The sequence below is a fragment of the Mauremys reevesii genome, linkage group 6, assembly GCF_016161935.1.
Source record: "Mauremys reevesii isolate NIE-2019 linkage group 6, ASM1616193v1, whole genome shotgun sequence".
Lineage (NCBI taxonomy): Eukaryota > Metazoa > Chordata > Testudines > Geoemydidae > Mauremys > Mauremys reevesii.
The window spans coordinates 8,536,535-8,553,071 of record NC_052628.1 but is presented as its reverse complement, the minus strand read 5'-3'; the positions used below and the strand labels follow the sequence as shown (position 1 = coordinate 8,553,071).

The 16,537-nt window shown below is 45.1% G+C and overlaps 1 long non-coding RNA gene across 1 annotated transcript; it reads left to right on the top strand.

Annotated features, from left to right (window-relative positions):
• The first annotated feature begins 4,916 nt into the window (after nucleotides 1-4,916).
• LOC120407507 lies at nucleotides 4,917-16,073 on the top strand. The gene is made up of 3 exons (XR_005600075.1): nucleotides 4,917-5,203; nucleotides 14,979-15,067; nucleotides 15,933-16,073. It is a non-coding gene; the product is annotated as an uncharacterized LOC120407507 (long non-coding RNA).
• Nucleotides 16,074-16,537: the final 464 nt, after the last annotated feature.

The window sequence follows — 16,537 nt, the reverse complement described above, 5'->3', positions numbered from 1 at the left end:
TTCACCCATCTTAGTATTTAGACTCCTAGCTTTTGTATACAAGCACTTAGAAATTTTGTCAATATTTGGTTGTCTGACTTCATAAGTTGTAATTGAATCGGAGTCTTTCATTTGACTGTTTCTCTTCAGTTCCAACCTATACTTTATCAACTTCCATCCTCTTCTCTTTACTAGGATATAGAGAATCCCCTTGAATAAATCCTCCCCTAAGGGATGTCTCTGTCTGAACTATGTGTCTGCACCTATCAGCTTTCCGCCAGCCCATAGCTGAAAAAATCCTCCACAGCCTTTTTAATTTTACATGCCAGTGATCTGGTTCCTTTTTGGTTTAGGTGGAGCCCATTCGTCCTGTATAGGCTCCTCCTTTCCCAAAATGCTTCTCAGTTCCTAATAAATCTAAATCCCTTCTCCAAACACCATCCTCTCATCCATGATTGAGACCCTGCAGTTCTGCCTGTCTAACTGGCTCTGCATGTGGAACTGGAAGCATTTCAGAGAATGCTGCCCCGGAGATCCTGGACTTTAATCTTTTACCTAGCAGCCTAAATTTGGCCTCCAAGACCTCACTCCTACCTTTCCCTATGTCATTGTTTCCTACATGTGCCATCACCCCCAGTTCCTCCCCAGCACTGCACATAAGTCTATCTAGATGTCTTGAAAGCTTTGCAGCCCGCACACCCAGTAGGCAATTCGCCATGTAATTCTCCCAGAAATCACAAACCCAACTATTTATATTTCTAATAATTAAACCTCTCATTACTATTATCTGTCGCTTCCTAATAACAGGGATTCCCTCCCTCAGGCGGGGATACTGAATGCAAGAGGATATCATGTACCATGATGTCATTTGGAAGGAGGGTTCCAACTATTGGGTCATTTCCCTCCTCTACAGTTTGATGTTCTCATTCCCCGAGACTTTCATCCTCCTCAACAGCACAGTGGCTGTCAGACTGCTCTACTGTGCCCCATTAAGTCTTGGCTGCGTACCTCTCTGTCTCCTTTAGCTCCTCCATTTCAGCCACTCTGGCCTCAAGAGCACATACTGAGGCTATGTCTACACTACCACAGTAAGTCGACCTAAGTTACACAACTCCAGCTACGTGAATAATTAGCTGGAGTCGACATAGCTCAGGTTGACTTACTGCAATGTCTACACCACACTTGGTCAACGGGAGACACTCTCCTGTCGACTTACCTTACTGCTCTTGTTCTCAGTGGAGTACCGGGGTCAACCGGAGAGCGCTTTGCTGTTGATTTAGCGGGTCTTCACTAGACCTGCTAAATCGACCTCCAGTGCATTGATCACCAGCACATCAATCCCACAGTAGTTTAGACATAGCCTCAGCCTCTGAGGGTTATGGGGTTGCTTGCACCAAATTCACAAATATGACATCTGCCCACAAGGCAGCTAATTGTACATGCTGCATTCAGTGCAATACATTGGATCGACTCCACTCTGCTGCTGGACTTCTGCCTGCATTATTGTTTTTGGATTTGTTTGTTTTTTGCTGTCATAGTTATTGTTTAGTTTTGTTTTTGGAGGGTGGGGTTTATTGTCCTAAGTTTAGAGAATGTTTATTAGCTGTATCTGCCTCTCACATTCCCTCTCTGAACTCTCTTGCAAAACTCCCCTGTTTGCTAGCTCCTCTGATCACTTAGGAGCTGACTTTTTAAACCCCTGTTTTCCCTGAGTTAGCTGTATCCCCTGAAGGGATTACAGATCATTTTGAACTGAATTAAGGAGTAGTCCTCCAATCAGCTCTTTAATGGCCATTGTTGTTTATCCAGAAGATTTTTCTTCAAGAATAACTTATCTAGGGCACACATTGATTTACCAGTTTTCAGGATTTGTGTTTTCCATTCCACTGTCCTTGGTTCTAAACACATCTTGCAGGTTTTCTTATTGTCTCCCTGTGAGTCTCTGTTTATAGGGCTGTAGTTTTCTCATGATACTTTTTGGGAAAAAGGTTCCTGAGAAGGGATGGTGACAACACTCCTGGTCATAGAAATTGTGATGAAAATCACAACAAACAAAACAACAACAAAACCAGAGGTGATTTGTCTTATACAAGCCAGCTTCACGAACCATGACTTGGAAAGCCAGATCTTCAGCTAGGGTAAAGCAGCATAGCTTCATTGACTTCAGAATCAAGAATGTCCTAAGTACACCACTCTTATCTGTAAGTCACTCTACTGAAATCAGTGGAGTTATTCCTGATATATACTGGTGTAAAGGAGAGCAGAATTTGACCATTTTTCAAAAAGATTTTCAGGGACATTTTGTGAATTCAGAACTCTGAATTCTGCCCCATCCCAGCTTCGTTCATTGAATAGCTCCTCCCACAAACACATACACTTCTTCCTCCAAATGCTACATCCAAGTTTTTCACAATGTACTGTCCTTAAGTGTTTTCATTAATTTCCCACTCTAATGATCTCCTAGGTAGCCTGAGGAGTCAGTAAAGTTTGTTCAACTACTTACGTGATCATTCATTCACCTACTCACCCACCTCTCTACACCCCAAGACAATGACTCTAAAGCTCATCTGACCATTCACCCACTTGCTCTTCAGTCATTTAGGAGCGGGAAGCCTAAATGCCCTTCCATTCCCGCTCCTTCCTCACCTGTCTGTTACCTATCTACTCATTCACCAACATGCCGATCCAACACCCACTGAAGTGAACTGGAGCCTTTCCACTGATTTCAGTGGGTGTTGAATGAGGTCCTCATTCATGAGCAGGCAAGTGCTAACCGCAAAGGAGGTCAACCTCTGATGCATCCTGGTGAGCAGCTGTGGGAGTCAGGGGTTCCACCACTGTGAGTCAGGGGTCAGAATCTGGACAAAAATAGGGAGAGAAAGCCCCTACAATGGGGGAAAAAAGGATGAACATTTATAAAAATCAATCCCAGTATAAAAACCGCACATCAGTCTATTTCAGTACCAAAAGCACTTCCAGAGATGAAACCATGTCTCAATAAAAGCAGCAAAGAATCCTGTGGCACCATATAGACTGACAGACATTTTGGAGCATGAGCTTTCGTGGGTGAATACTTCGTCGGATGCAAGTAGTGGAAATTTCCAAGGGCAGGTATATATATGCAAGCAAGCAGCAAGCTAGAGATAAAGAGGTTAGTTCAATCAGGGAGGATGAGGCCCTGTTCTAGCAGTTGAGGTGTGAAAACCAAGGGAGGAGAAACTGGTTCTGTAGTTGGCAAGCCATTCACAGTCTTTGTTTAATCCTGAGCTGATGGTGTCAAATTTGCAGATGAACTGAAGCTCAGCAGTTTCTCTTTGAAGTCTGGTCCTGAAGTTTTTTTGCTACAGGATGGCCACCTTAAGATCTGCTATTGTGTGGCCAGGGAGGTTGAAATGTTCTCCTACAGGTTTTTGTATATTGTCTCAATAGAACACAAGGGTCATCTGCCTTCACTCCCATCCATTGAAAAGTTTATTAGAATCTACAGCAGGGGTGGGGAAACTATGGCCCGCAGGCCTCATGCAGCACATCAGATCTTTGGACCGGACCCTCGAGCTCCATTGCTCTGCTCCGGTGCTCTGACCAGGGAGTGGGGTGGGGGCTTGCCCTACTCTGTCTATTCAGTGCTCCCGCCAGGGAGCAATGTTGGGGGCTTGCCCCCTTGCACCTGCCTGGTGCTCCCATGTGTTCAGGACCTGCGTGACAGGCATGAGGGCATGCGTGACAGGCATGAGGGCATGCGTGTTACTCTGGCTGCACAACCCAAATGCACCTCACACGCCATCAGAGCCTGGAAGTCGCAAGCCCACATGCCTGCTTTGGTGACTCTGATATTTTAGTAGTGTTAATTTTCCATTGTTGAGGATAAAACAAAGGGTAGTTGGCCACAGAGTGCTCAGTGGTGGTTTTCAAAGTAGTGGACTGTCGGGACCTATGTGGGAGGAGATTTCTTAGAGCAGGGGGTAGGTGAATCTCAATGAGTTCCAATGATGGGAAGCTGACCCCCGACAAATCTAGGCTAGAGAGAAAGGGTGTGGAAAGTGGGTAAGTTTGGTTTAACTATTGTAATTTATTACATTATGATGGTATATTTGTAATTGTAAGTAAGGTTTTATGTTTATTTCCACTAAAACGTATCTTTATTAAATACAGCTTGAGTATCTCTGAATTATTAATTTTGTGAGCATTCATGGCCCACCATACAATTTCCATACCCAGATGTGGCCCTCATCCAAAAACTTTGCCCATCCCTGCTCTACAGAGTACAATGGCGCAGGGAAAAAAATAAAATAAAATAAAGAATATTCATTATAGAAAAGACCCATTTCTCTAGAACGAGAAACAAACCAGTCCACTCTCCCCACTCATGCACTCATACTCTCCTTGTAGGCATCCGCTTTCTGAATTACCATCTCTGTAAATAAACGAGCTGCTCTGACTGCAAGCATCAAACGAGCTTAATAACAACTGAGATCAAAATGAGCCAAGCTAGTAGGGGAGAATGGTGGGGGATCATTGCTAAGACTGTTTGCCCCTGAAGGGAGAATTCGTATTATGACCTTGTACCACCGGGCGGGCATGTGCTCCTTGCTGTATCAAATGTAGGCCTTGGCACAGCTCTGTGCCTGGGAACGCTGTTGCAGTATCTAGTTTTTTAACGCCACTGGAGGTGTTGCTATGGGCACTGATGCATAGGAGCCAGATTCAGGGGAAGGAAAATAATGAAAAATGCTGATTAGGAGCTCAGAGAAAGGAATGGGACATTTGTGCTTGACAATAAAATGTAATGCTCTGTTAATCTGTTTCTTGGCTGTCTTTCCTCCATAGGCTTTTTAATATACTTTTGTATATTGCTCTATAGGTTATTTAATATACTTTTACGCTGTGAGTTATTTCATATCCTTTTTTATTCCCAATTTAGCTGCCTCTATCTGCCATCTCTGAAAATCCACATCTCCTTCAGCTGCTGACAGAGGGAGTTTAGTCTGCACTGTTGCTCTAGGGCAGGAGGTGAAAAACAAACTCAGGGCTTGTCTACATTACCCGCTGGATCAACGGGCAGCGATCTATCCAGCAGGGGTTGATTTATCGTGTCGAGTCTAGACGCGATAAATCGACCGCTGAGTGCTTTCCCGTCGACTCTGATACTCCACCAGGGCGAGAGGCGCAGGCGGAGTCAATGGGTGAGCATCAGCCATCGACTTACCACAGTGAAGACACCATGGTAAGTAGATCTAAGTACGTCAACTTCAGCTACGTTACTCACGTAGCTGAAGTTGCGTAACTTAGATTGATCTCTCCCCCCCTCAGTGTAGACCAGGCCTCAGTGCCGACATCCTGAGAGAATAGGTGTCAGTTCATAGTCTTAGGGCTAGTCTACCCTAGAATCACTACAGCCACACAGCTGCATTGGGGCAGCTGTGACACTGTAGAACATTTAGTGAAGACTCTCTATGCCGACATAAGAGAGCTCTCCCATCGGCATAATAAAACCATCTCCGCGAAAGGTGGTAGCTACATCAGCAGGAGAAACCCTCCCGCCAGCATAACACTGTCTACACCAGCACTTAGGTCGGTATAACTTACTTCACTTGGAAGGGTGGCTTATTCACACCCCTGAGCGACATAAGTTATAACGATATAAGTGGTAGTGTATACAAGCCCTAAGATTCATGACGGACAAAAGAGAATTATTCCTTCTGGGGGAGTTCCCTTCTCAGTCATCCACTCCAGAATCTTTCCCCCTTTCCTCCCACCAATGCCAGATTGTTCCTTATGCTATATTCTCCAGTGTTTTGTCCATCTAGTGTTAAATGACCCAAGCACTGGCGTTTCCACCACTTTCCATGGGTTCTTGCTGAGGTCTCCTATTTTCCAGATATTCAGCCTAAATTTTCCATCTCCAAATTTCAGCTATGTGGATTAGCTCTTCAGCTGGTCTAAACTGGTCAATGCAGCTATGCTGCTTTATGCTAGCTGAGAAGTGCCCTATTATTTCTAGTAAATTTCCCTGGGAACACAAAGCAACGTGTCCCCCTCCTTGTTTATTACCAGGACTGCCTCTTACTAAATAATGTCACATCACAAATCTTGACACATCTTTAATCCACAGCATTCTCTAGGCCTCCGGGTCTTGTATCCACAGCTTTTTCCAACCTGCACAAATCTGGCCATCCCTCCCATTAGCCTTTCTTTGCTAAATCTCAAAAGCATTAAGTGATGAAAGTGAAGTGTTGGGGAACATTTCCATTTGCTTCCACTGCACGAGAGACTCTTGGCTGGATCCTCAGCTGGTGTAAATCTGCTCCATTGACCGCAATAGAGTTATAGCCATTTATACCAGTTGAGTATCTGGTCTTTGGATTTCGGTAACTTGAGTGGTGGTAATCATTTGATATATGTACAGTTCAAACATGTTACCCAAAGTGTAAGTGATAAGACTGCAAGTAGCTGAGAACCCTCAACTTTCATAAACCAATGGGAGAAACAAGTGACTAAAATCAGCGGGCTGATCCTGTTGATCCATCCAGAGTTGAGGGTGTTCAGCTTTTTACGGGTTCAAGCCCTACTGGGTATATTTTTACATTAAACTTGTCTTACAGTTGAAAATGAAATGATATTTTTGGGGCACATTCAGGGTCTGTTTCTGATCTCTCTTGCTCCAGTGTAAATCAGAAGTAACCCCATTAAAGCCAATGGGGCCAGATCCCCAATTGGTGTGAAGTGAATTATCTCCATTGACTTTCACAAAGCTACACTGATTCACACCAGCTGAGGATCTGACTCAGTGGAGTTTTACACCATTGGGAATCAGAGACAGTCGGATTAAAATCAGGTGTATAAAACTGCATAAACCTATGGGCAAACCAGAGAAGGTGGGTGAGGCTGGCAGGGGTTGGAATAGAAAAAAATAAAAGCATACACTCTTCAGAGCAGATGCACGCTCATGGAAACTGAAACAATAACCCATTTAGCTGATCCAGCCTTGGAAACCTGCAGCATTATAGATTACGTGCAAAGGCAGAACCTGATACTTTTCCAAAGGAACGGGTCTATTTCAGTTATTCAGCATGCACATGGCCATAATGAGAAGACTGAAAATCGTATTCTCCTCAAATGCTTCTGCACCCTCCCTCCACACCCACCCGGTGATGGCAAGATGTAGATAGATAGATAGATAGATCAAAGGAGTGTGTGCGGGTGGGGTGTGTGTGGGGGGACCACAGGGAAGGAGAGATGCACAGATACCATGAGATGCTACTGTCAGGTGGTGCCGATTCAATCTCCTTGCTCAAAGCTCTTGATTTGATTTAGGATAGCAGTTGTGAAGAGCAGAAGGAGCTGCTGGCACAAATGGCAGCCCGCTCAGCCAGCCACGCTTTCCAACTGTCCTGAATATTTAAAAAAAAAAAAGGACGGGGGAGGGAAGAGAAAGAGAGAGAGTCAAAGCAGCAACCCTACTGAAGAGCAGTGGCTGCAGCTCACTCAGAGGAATTCCATTAAATGAACTCATCCGTCATCTTGCCTTTTATTGATGAGTGGCATTGCTTGGCGGCAAGCGACATGGCAGAACAAATAGCATCGGAGCCCTGGCTTCCTCTTCCACTGCACAGGGAGACGTGCAGGCCCCAAAACAATGAGTCATTACTTATTACATCCATTATTAACTCAGCTCAGGCTCATTAGGCATGGAAATTGAGGAGAGAAAAGGCAGGAGCTGAGTAACACCAAGTACCCACACATTTAGGGAAGGGGGGTTGGAGAGAGGGAAAGAGAAGGGCAGTTAAAACCTGCAACTCAGTGTTTGTGACATTTTCAAATCCTAAGGGTGACAGATAGTTGATTGTATGTTTTCCCTTTTCTGACATCACTGCATTGAGGACTACATTTTAAAGCAATGTGGCCAAGGCACAGCAATATAAGGAGTAGTGTACATCATTAGCGACTGCAAGACCTTCAAGATAAAGTTGATCAAGAGTGATATGGTTTTATTCAGGGGAAGGGGAGCTTGTGCAGAGGTGACAGGAAATACATCAAGCTAAAGAAAGAACGAAGCCAACCAAACAACTTTTTAGAGAGGGGCTTTCTAGACTGACAATTCTACTGTCTTTCAACCACATTTGTCCATGACGGTTCTTGGATTGTGAATCAGTTTGAAAACAACCTGCCCCCTTGGTTTAGTCACTCAGAAATGGAGATGTGGTCTCTAACCCTGCTGTTAGCCACAGGAGCAATGAAGAATTCAGTAACTGGAGCCAGGGAAGGGTGGACAAAGCCCAGATTAAGCTAGGGATGCATGAAGCAGGTCAGGTTAAAAAAAACAACTTAGGACCCATTCAAATCAAACTAGAGACAAGTTAACCAATTCAAATAAAAGCAGGGATGAGTTAACCAGTTCAGTGAAAATGAAAAGCATCTTGAACATCTGTCTGAAACTCAATCCAAACCTAGCTTTGACATCTCTGAATTCCAAAGTGTTCAGTTAACTTTTCTTTGTCAGATTTTCATTGGTGCCTCTGCACTGCCTACAGATTTTGGATGATACAGAAAGTACTGAGCAATTGTGAGATAAGCTGCCCTCTAGTACTCCAAAGGCTGGCCAAGGCGGGCACAGTGCTAGAAATCTCTTGAGAAAGCCTGAGCTTACAAAACTTCCAGAGTGAAGAGATACATATGATCAGCGGCTCGATGTCTAGTTGGCAGCCAGTATCAAGCGGAGTGCCCCAGGGATCTGTCCTGTGGCCATTTTGTTCAACATCTTCATTAATGATCTGGATGATGGGATGGATTACACCTTCAGCAAGTTCGTGGATGACACTAAACTGTGGGGAGAGGTAGGTATACTGGAGGGTAGAGATAGGGTCCAGAGGGACCTAGACAAATTGGAGGATTGGGCCAAAAGAAATCTGATGAGGTTCAACAAGGACAAGTGCAGAGTCCTGCACTTAAGACAGAAGAATCCCATGCACTGCTACAGGCTGGGGACCTACTGGATAAGTGGCAGTTCTGCAGAAAAAGACCTAGGGATTACAGTGGACGAGAAGCTGGATATGAGTCAACAGTGTGCCCTTACTTCCAAGAAGGCTAATGGCATATTGGGCTGCATTTGTAGGAGTATTGCCAGCAGATCAAGTGAAGTGATTGTTCCCCTCTATTCGGCACTGGTGAGGCCACATCTGGAGTATTGCATCCAGTTTTGGGTCCCACACTACAGAAAGGACTTGGACAAATTGGAGAGAGTCCAGCGGAGGGCAACAAAAATGATTATGGGGCTGGAGCACATGACTTATCAGGAGAGGCTGGGGGAACTGGGCTTATTTAGTCTGCAGAAGAGAAGAGTGAGGGGAGATTTGATAGCAGCCTTCAACTACCTGAAGGGGATTCCAAAGAGGATGAGCTCAGCTGTTCTCAGTGGTGTCAGATGATAGAACTAGAAGCAATGGTCTCAAGTGGCAGTGGGGGAGGTCTAGGTTGGATATTAGGAAAAACTATTTCATAGGGAGAATTGTGAAGTACTGGAATGGGTTACCTAGGGAAGTGGTGCAATCTCCAGCCTTAGAGGTTTCTAAGGCCTGGCTTGACAAAGCCCTGGCTGGGATGATTTAGTTGGGGTTGGTCCTGCTTTGAGCAGGGGGTTGGACTAGATGACCTCCTGAGGTCTCTTCCAACCCTGATATTCTATGATTCTATGTGGAGAAGCATCCGGTGCTTTATTCTGATCTCACATTGGTGTAAATTAGGGGTGGGGTTTCTGAACCCTTTGGAGGTTTTCCTAGCATTACTTAGTGTTAGAGGTTATACATCTAAATGAATGTATTGGGCCAAATTCAGATCTGGTATAGTTGGATGCTTTATCCATGAAAATCAATGGAGTGCCATCTACCTAGAAAAGGTCTGTATCCAGCCACTTCCAAACTGGCCTCCTATCTTCTTCTGTTTATTGTTCTGCCCAGGGCTGTCCCTACGGGGATGTGGGGCCCAGGACTAAAGAGATTGTATGGGCCCCACTTAATATTTTTTATACAGGCGAAATCTGGTGTGGAGAAGGGACACCAGTGCAGGGAGGAGGGGGTGAGGGACGATAGACATTCACTGAGTGGCACCTGTGCTGGGGCGAGGGGCCCCCCCTGTGCTGGGAGGTCCTGGAAAAAGGAGGGGTCCGGGGCAGAAGGGCAATGGATTGGGTCAGCCTGGCGCTGGCGTGTTCTGGCGTTGCTAGGACACTGGTGGCCGGTGCAGCGGTGGGCAACGCCGGGAGCTGGCGGGGCGGAACGGGCTGGGCTGCGGATACTGCTGCTGAGGTGCTGAGCAAGAAAAAGAAATACAATGTGCGCTTCCCGCTGGTGAGTGCGGGCCCAACCCCTGTTGCTGGCGCCAGGCCCCTCGATAACCTCCCGGGTCAGCCTGGCCCCTCAAACCCCTAACCTCACTCCCTAGGCTGGCTTGGCCCCCCAGGCACCCCACCTCCCTGGGCCGGCCTAGCACCCCTTGCATGACACATGCACAATGGAGCATGGGGGGCCCTCAAAGCATGGGGCCCAGCGTGGTTGCTCCGATTCACCATACCCAAGGGGCGGCTCTACATACGTGGCGCCTCTTCTAAGGGTTCGTCTACACTACGGGATTATTCCGAATTTACATAAACTGGTTTAACAAAACAGATTGTATAAAATCGAGTGTGCGCGGCCACACTAAACACATTAAATCGGTGGTGTGCGTCCACGGTCCGAGGCTAGCGTCGATTTCTGGACCATTGCACTGTGGGTAGCTATTCCGTAGCTATCCCATAGTTCCCGCAGCCTCCCCCGCCCCTTTGAATTTCCGGGTTGAGATCCCAGTGCCTGATGCGGCAAAAATCATTGTCGCAGGTGGTTCTGGGTAAATGTCGTCAGTCACTCCTTCCGCTGGGAAAGCAACGGCAGACAAGCATTTCATGCCTTTTTTTCCCTGGATTGCCCTGGAAGATGCCATAGCATGGCAATCATGGAGCCTGTTTCGCCTTTTGTGACTGTCACCGTATGTGTACTAGATGCCGCTCACAGAGGCGATTCAGCAGTGCTACACAGCTGCATGCTTTTGCTTTTGCATGATAGCAGAGATGGTTATCAGCCATATTGTACCATCTACCATACCATAAATTGGTAATAAGATGATCGTGGCTACCAGTCCTTTTGCACTGTTCCATTTGCTGCTGTCATAAGTGCCCCTGGCTGCTCTTAGCCAGGGGCGCAAAAGCCAAAATTGGGAATGACTCCCTGAGTCAATCCCTCCCTTTTGGTATCTAAAAATAGAATCAGTCCTGCCTAGAATATGGGCAAGTGTACTAGAGAACCACTGTATCAGAGAACCAGAGAGCACAGTTGCTCTGTGTCAGATCCTGCATAGATTATGAGCTGTATGCTATTCACAGGGGGTGCTCCTGCAACAACCCCACCTGTTCATTCCATTCTTCCCCAGCCTTCCTGGTCTACCATAGCATTGTCCCCCCACTTGTGTGATGAAGTAATAAAAAATGCAGGAATACTTGTTAGTGAGAAATGAGTGGAAGGCAGCCTCCAGTTGCTATGATAGTCCACATAGGACATTAAGGAGTGTGGAGGAGAGGAGCCCAGCATCCTGCTGCTAGTCCAGGGGCAATTGAATCTTTTCTTTACACATGAAGGGTGGGGGCTGATGAAGCTCAGCCCCCTGTTGCTATGATGATGATGGTTATCAGCCATATTGTACCATCTACCAGGAAAAATTAGGGCCAGGCACCCTTGATCGACCTGACAGATGCTAGTCAGCATGGTTACCAGTCCTTTTGCACTGCCCCATGTGCCAATAGGCTGATGATGACGATGGGTATCAGTCTTATTGTACCATCAGCCACCCATGGCAGGGGGGGGAGCAAGGATGTTGGTGTTGAGTGCTGCACCATCGCATCTATCTGCAGCATTCAGTAAAGATAGGGTGACATGTAAAAGAGTCAAGACAGGATTGTTTTCCCTTTCACTTCTGGGGGTGGGTGGGGGGGTGCGTAAATTGCCTAGCTATGCCCTGACCCACCGCGGACACTGTTTTTGACCCTAGAAGCATTTGGAGCTCAGCCAAGAATGCAAATGCTTTTCAGAGACTGCAGGAACTGTGGGATAGCTTGAGTCCTCCAGTCCATCAGCGTCCATTTGATTCTTTGGCTTTCCGTTACGCTTGCCATGCAGCAGTGCGCTGAGTCCCTGCTATGGCATCTGTCTGGAGATATTTAAAAAATGATTTTGAATTTCGTCTTCTGTAACGGAGCGCTGATAGAACAGATTTGCCTGCCCTTACAGCGATCACGTCCGCATCGTCCATGCTGGAGCTCTTTCTTTATTTTGATTTTTAACTGCATCACCACCCGTGCTGATCGGAGCTCCACGCTGGGCAAACAGGAAATATTCAAAAGTTCGCGGGGCTTTTCCTGTATACCTGGCCACTGCATCCGAGTTCAGATTGCTGTCCAGAGCGGTCAGTGGTGCACTGTGAGATACCGCCCGGAGGCCAATACCGTCGATCTGCGGCCACACTAACCCCAATCCGATATGTTAATACTGATATTAGCGCTACTCCTCTCGTTAGGGAGGAGTACAGAAACCGGTTTAAAGAGCCCTTTATACCGATATAAAGGGCCTCTTAGTGTGGACGGTTGTGGCGTTAAATCGGTTTTACGCTCCTAAAACCGGTTTAAACGCGTAGTGTAGACCAGGCTTAATTCACACACTGCAGCTGCTAATGGCGGAAGGCTGATGGTTGGAGAGGAGAACCTTCCTTATTTATCTCCTCTAGAGGTTTGCTAGGGAACAGCAGGCAGCCGGGGGGAAGCACAGGATTGCTTCCAAGTTCGTCTTGGCAACCGAGTGAGTAATAAAGGCTGTACTTCTGCTAATTAATTCTGAAAAGAGGAGCCGAAGAAAGTTGTGTAACTTGACAGCTGCCCTGGATGACTGCGTGTCAGAATCAGTTAGCACATGCCACTGATCAGCTTCTTTCAACTCATACTCGTAAGTGTAGCAGCAATGGCTCTGCTGTTCTTTTCATGGGCTCAGAGAAAATCAAGACATGCCCTTCTTTATACTAAACATTTTGTTGATCTTTGCCTGTCTCTGTGCACCTTGAGCACAGCTGGTCATTTGATAATGGTTGTTCATGGGTTGTTTTAACTAAAATGAAGAAGTTTCTCGCTTTGTTTCCTTCCCACTCCCCTTTTTATTATTTACTTGTCTAACGGGAGAGAGGTTGCTATGGTCTCACTGGATGAGGGTGGATGACACTCCTGGTGAGTGACCAGAGATGCCAAACTGCTTTGATTTGGATGCTCTCTCTGTCTCCCTCTGTGCATTTGCCATTTAAGTCTCCAGTCCTACAGTGAGCTCTGATTGTGCAGGCCCCTGTGCTTGCATGCTGGATCAGATTGCAAGGCCCAGGGCCTCAAAAGTGGTTTCCATAGGATTTACGCACCTAATTACCTTTGAGGATCTGGGCCTAAAAGTGCACATTTACCAATGATCCCTACAAAGTCGTCACCTAGATAGAAATGAACATAAAGTCTATCCAAGACAGGGGGGTCTTCTCCTACTCTCTGTCTAGGGAAATACAGTAGTGTCTCAGATGCTACTGCTTGGGAACTAGTGATCAAAGTTCACTTCTTCGCTGCGAGTACTGTCGTTGTGAGGAATTTGGAGGCATCTTATAGATCTGTCTGAATTGTAACGTCATCTTCCATCATGGGAGAAATTCTAATTCAGCGCCGTGTGCCAGAAGCCACAGCAGGAGCTTCTTAAGGACAGATGTAAAATCAGTGGCTGATAATTTTACTTCAGAGGAATGGATGTAAAATCAATGAGAAGTTTTAAAGGTGGGGACAGCGCAAGTTTAACAAAGGGAATGGAGTCATTGTTTATTTTAGCAAATGAACAGCTGCTCCCTTTTCTATTGAAGGCCCAGACCGAACAGGGAATTGAGAGAAAGGGAATTTTAGCAGCAGCTTTCTGTAAACCTCAATTCACAGTATCACAATTGGAAACACGACCAATTATTTCCACTCTGCATTTGACTGCACCGTCTTTCATTGATCTTATTAATCTAGACCCTATCTGAGCAAAACACTGAGAGAGGGTCAAAAAATGAAAAGAATAAAAATGTTTGCAAAACATGTCAGTCATTTGGACTCAGCGGGTTCTAATTTATGTATTTATTTATTTATTGCTTATTCAATTTTTTTGGTGAAATTTTATCTAAAATGTTCAATTTCAAAAATGTTTGGATTTTTTTAGCAGTCTTTTTTTTTCTGAGTTTTCCTTCTCCCAACCCATTCCCACCCCCTGAAGACAGGGAGAGAAAGGGTGTGTGTGTGGGGGGGGGTGATAAAAATATAAAAATGTAATTTTTTGTTATACTTGAAAAGACTGACTAAAATAATTTTGGGGGGATATTTCTGATTTGGGAACAAGGCCACTTTTTTCAATGGGAATTTTTTCATTAGAAATGTTTCAATTATCTCCACTCCTGTTCAGCAAAGCTGGTAAGCACAGGGAAGACTGAGTCACATAAAGTAGACCACTGGGTGGTTAGATGAGGGGTGGCTAGATGAGGGGAACCTGCTAGGCCCTGTCCTCTTTTGCCCCATCATTTATTATTTGAACCAGTGATTCCAATCCCACCAGTGTCTGCTCAGTGCTTCATCCATCAGAATAGATATCAGAAGTTGAGTGCCATAAAGTTTACCACGTGCAAGTCTTTAGAAAGAGCCCTCAAAACCCAACGGTCACGTGGGGATATTTAAGGGTCTGATTTTGTAAAGGGGGAGTAAGGAAGTTAGGTTCCCATTTCTCTGTCAATAAGAGCTTAACTTTGATATGCCCCTTTGAAAAGCTCAGCCCAAAGCTCCTGGGTGGCATTACTCTGTTGAAGTAGCCATGTATCCTCCTGCCTATGGCCTAAAACTTTCCCTTCCCTAAGCATTGTTTGTTATGTATCTCCAGGTACCATCCCCCATCCCAGAGGTGGCTGAAATTTAAGAGGTGGATGAAATAACTCCTGTATTTATTATCACCAATCATCTTCCCCAGTGGTATGTGAGTTTCAGCAGTATTTCCCAAGACTTGGAAGAGAAAATCTCAGATCACATTAGAACAATTTTGGGGCAAATATTGATTTTTTAATGATTAAGACTGTAATAAATTGAAAGAAGATGTAGAGAATGCGGAGCCCTTCCGAGTGAAAGGAAATACTTTCTAGTCTTAGGGGTTTGTAATTCCACCGGGAATTTTTTTTTCCTTCGGCGCGGCAGGGGGTGCGTGCTCAAAAAATTTTTACTGATAGGGGTGTGCGATCAAAAAATTTGGAGATCACTGTATTAGATCATGAACAAACATTGGCATAATAGAACACGTATTCTATCCACAAAAATATTATCAATTAACTCATCTGGTTATCTACGTTTATAGTACCTCCCCCCGGGCATAATGATACATTTCACATTAAAATACTGTATCTCAGCTTTTAATTATTATTACCAGCTCATTTTTTACAATGTTCAAAGGTGTGCCCATTACTTTGAGTACTTCATAGTCTACCTTTCGTATGTTTGTGATCCTCTTCAATTAGGGCCTGAGCCAAACCTCTTTGAAGTCAACAGAAGTGTTTTTCCATTAACTCCAAAGGGTTTTCCGTTATTCTTAAATCCTGAATAGATTATCAAATGAGTTTTAAAATACTTTGCAAAACCAAGAGGTAGAGGGGGGAAAAGGGGAGCAAAATTTGCTGAGCTTTGTACTTGGCAAATACTATTCGATCGGATCTATTAATATTTGTTCTAGTATTGAACTGGCATCCCAGTGCCATACGTGAATTTTCAGCATGACAAAATGTCGACTAGAAAACATAATGCACCGTATAAGGAAATATTTAATGATGTCCATGCAATTTACATGCAGCTTCACCTAAACCTGTTCCAAGAGCTGGCCACGGGAGTATTCACGGATGCACAACCGCTTCGTAGTCAGAAATTCTTTCCCAGATGTTCTGTCTGACCTGGGGCAACTCAATCAAAGTCTGTAAGGTTTCCAACATTTCTAGTGGGGATTTATTTGTAAAAATGTGGCATATGGATTTTTCTGGCAATAAAGAAATATAGCTTTGCACACTCCATTAAATCAAAGGAGACTGTAATCCTTAAAACTGTGGAAGTAACTGGAGCTGGAATACTGGGAGCTGGGACAGGAAGGCAGTCTGGGGGGAAGAAGGGGAAAGGACTGAAAGAAAGACATTTGAACAGGTGACCCAAGAGATCTATGGAAGAGGTGGGCTCAAGGAGGAAACCTAAGTGAAGGGTGTGGAAGCATCAGAGACCACGGTGATGGGAGACCTTATAAAAACCTACCTGAATAGATAAATTTTAAAATAATCAATCAACCCCTTCTTGTATAATTCCATCTGTATCCTACCTTATGCCTATCAACTCCCTCCAAATGCTGCCTTTATCAATTAGTATTGGTTAGTCATCTTACAGTAGCATCTGGAGGTCCCAGCCAGCACAAGA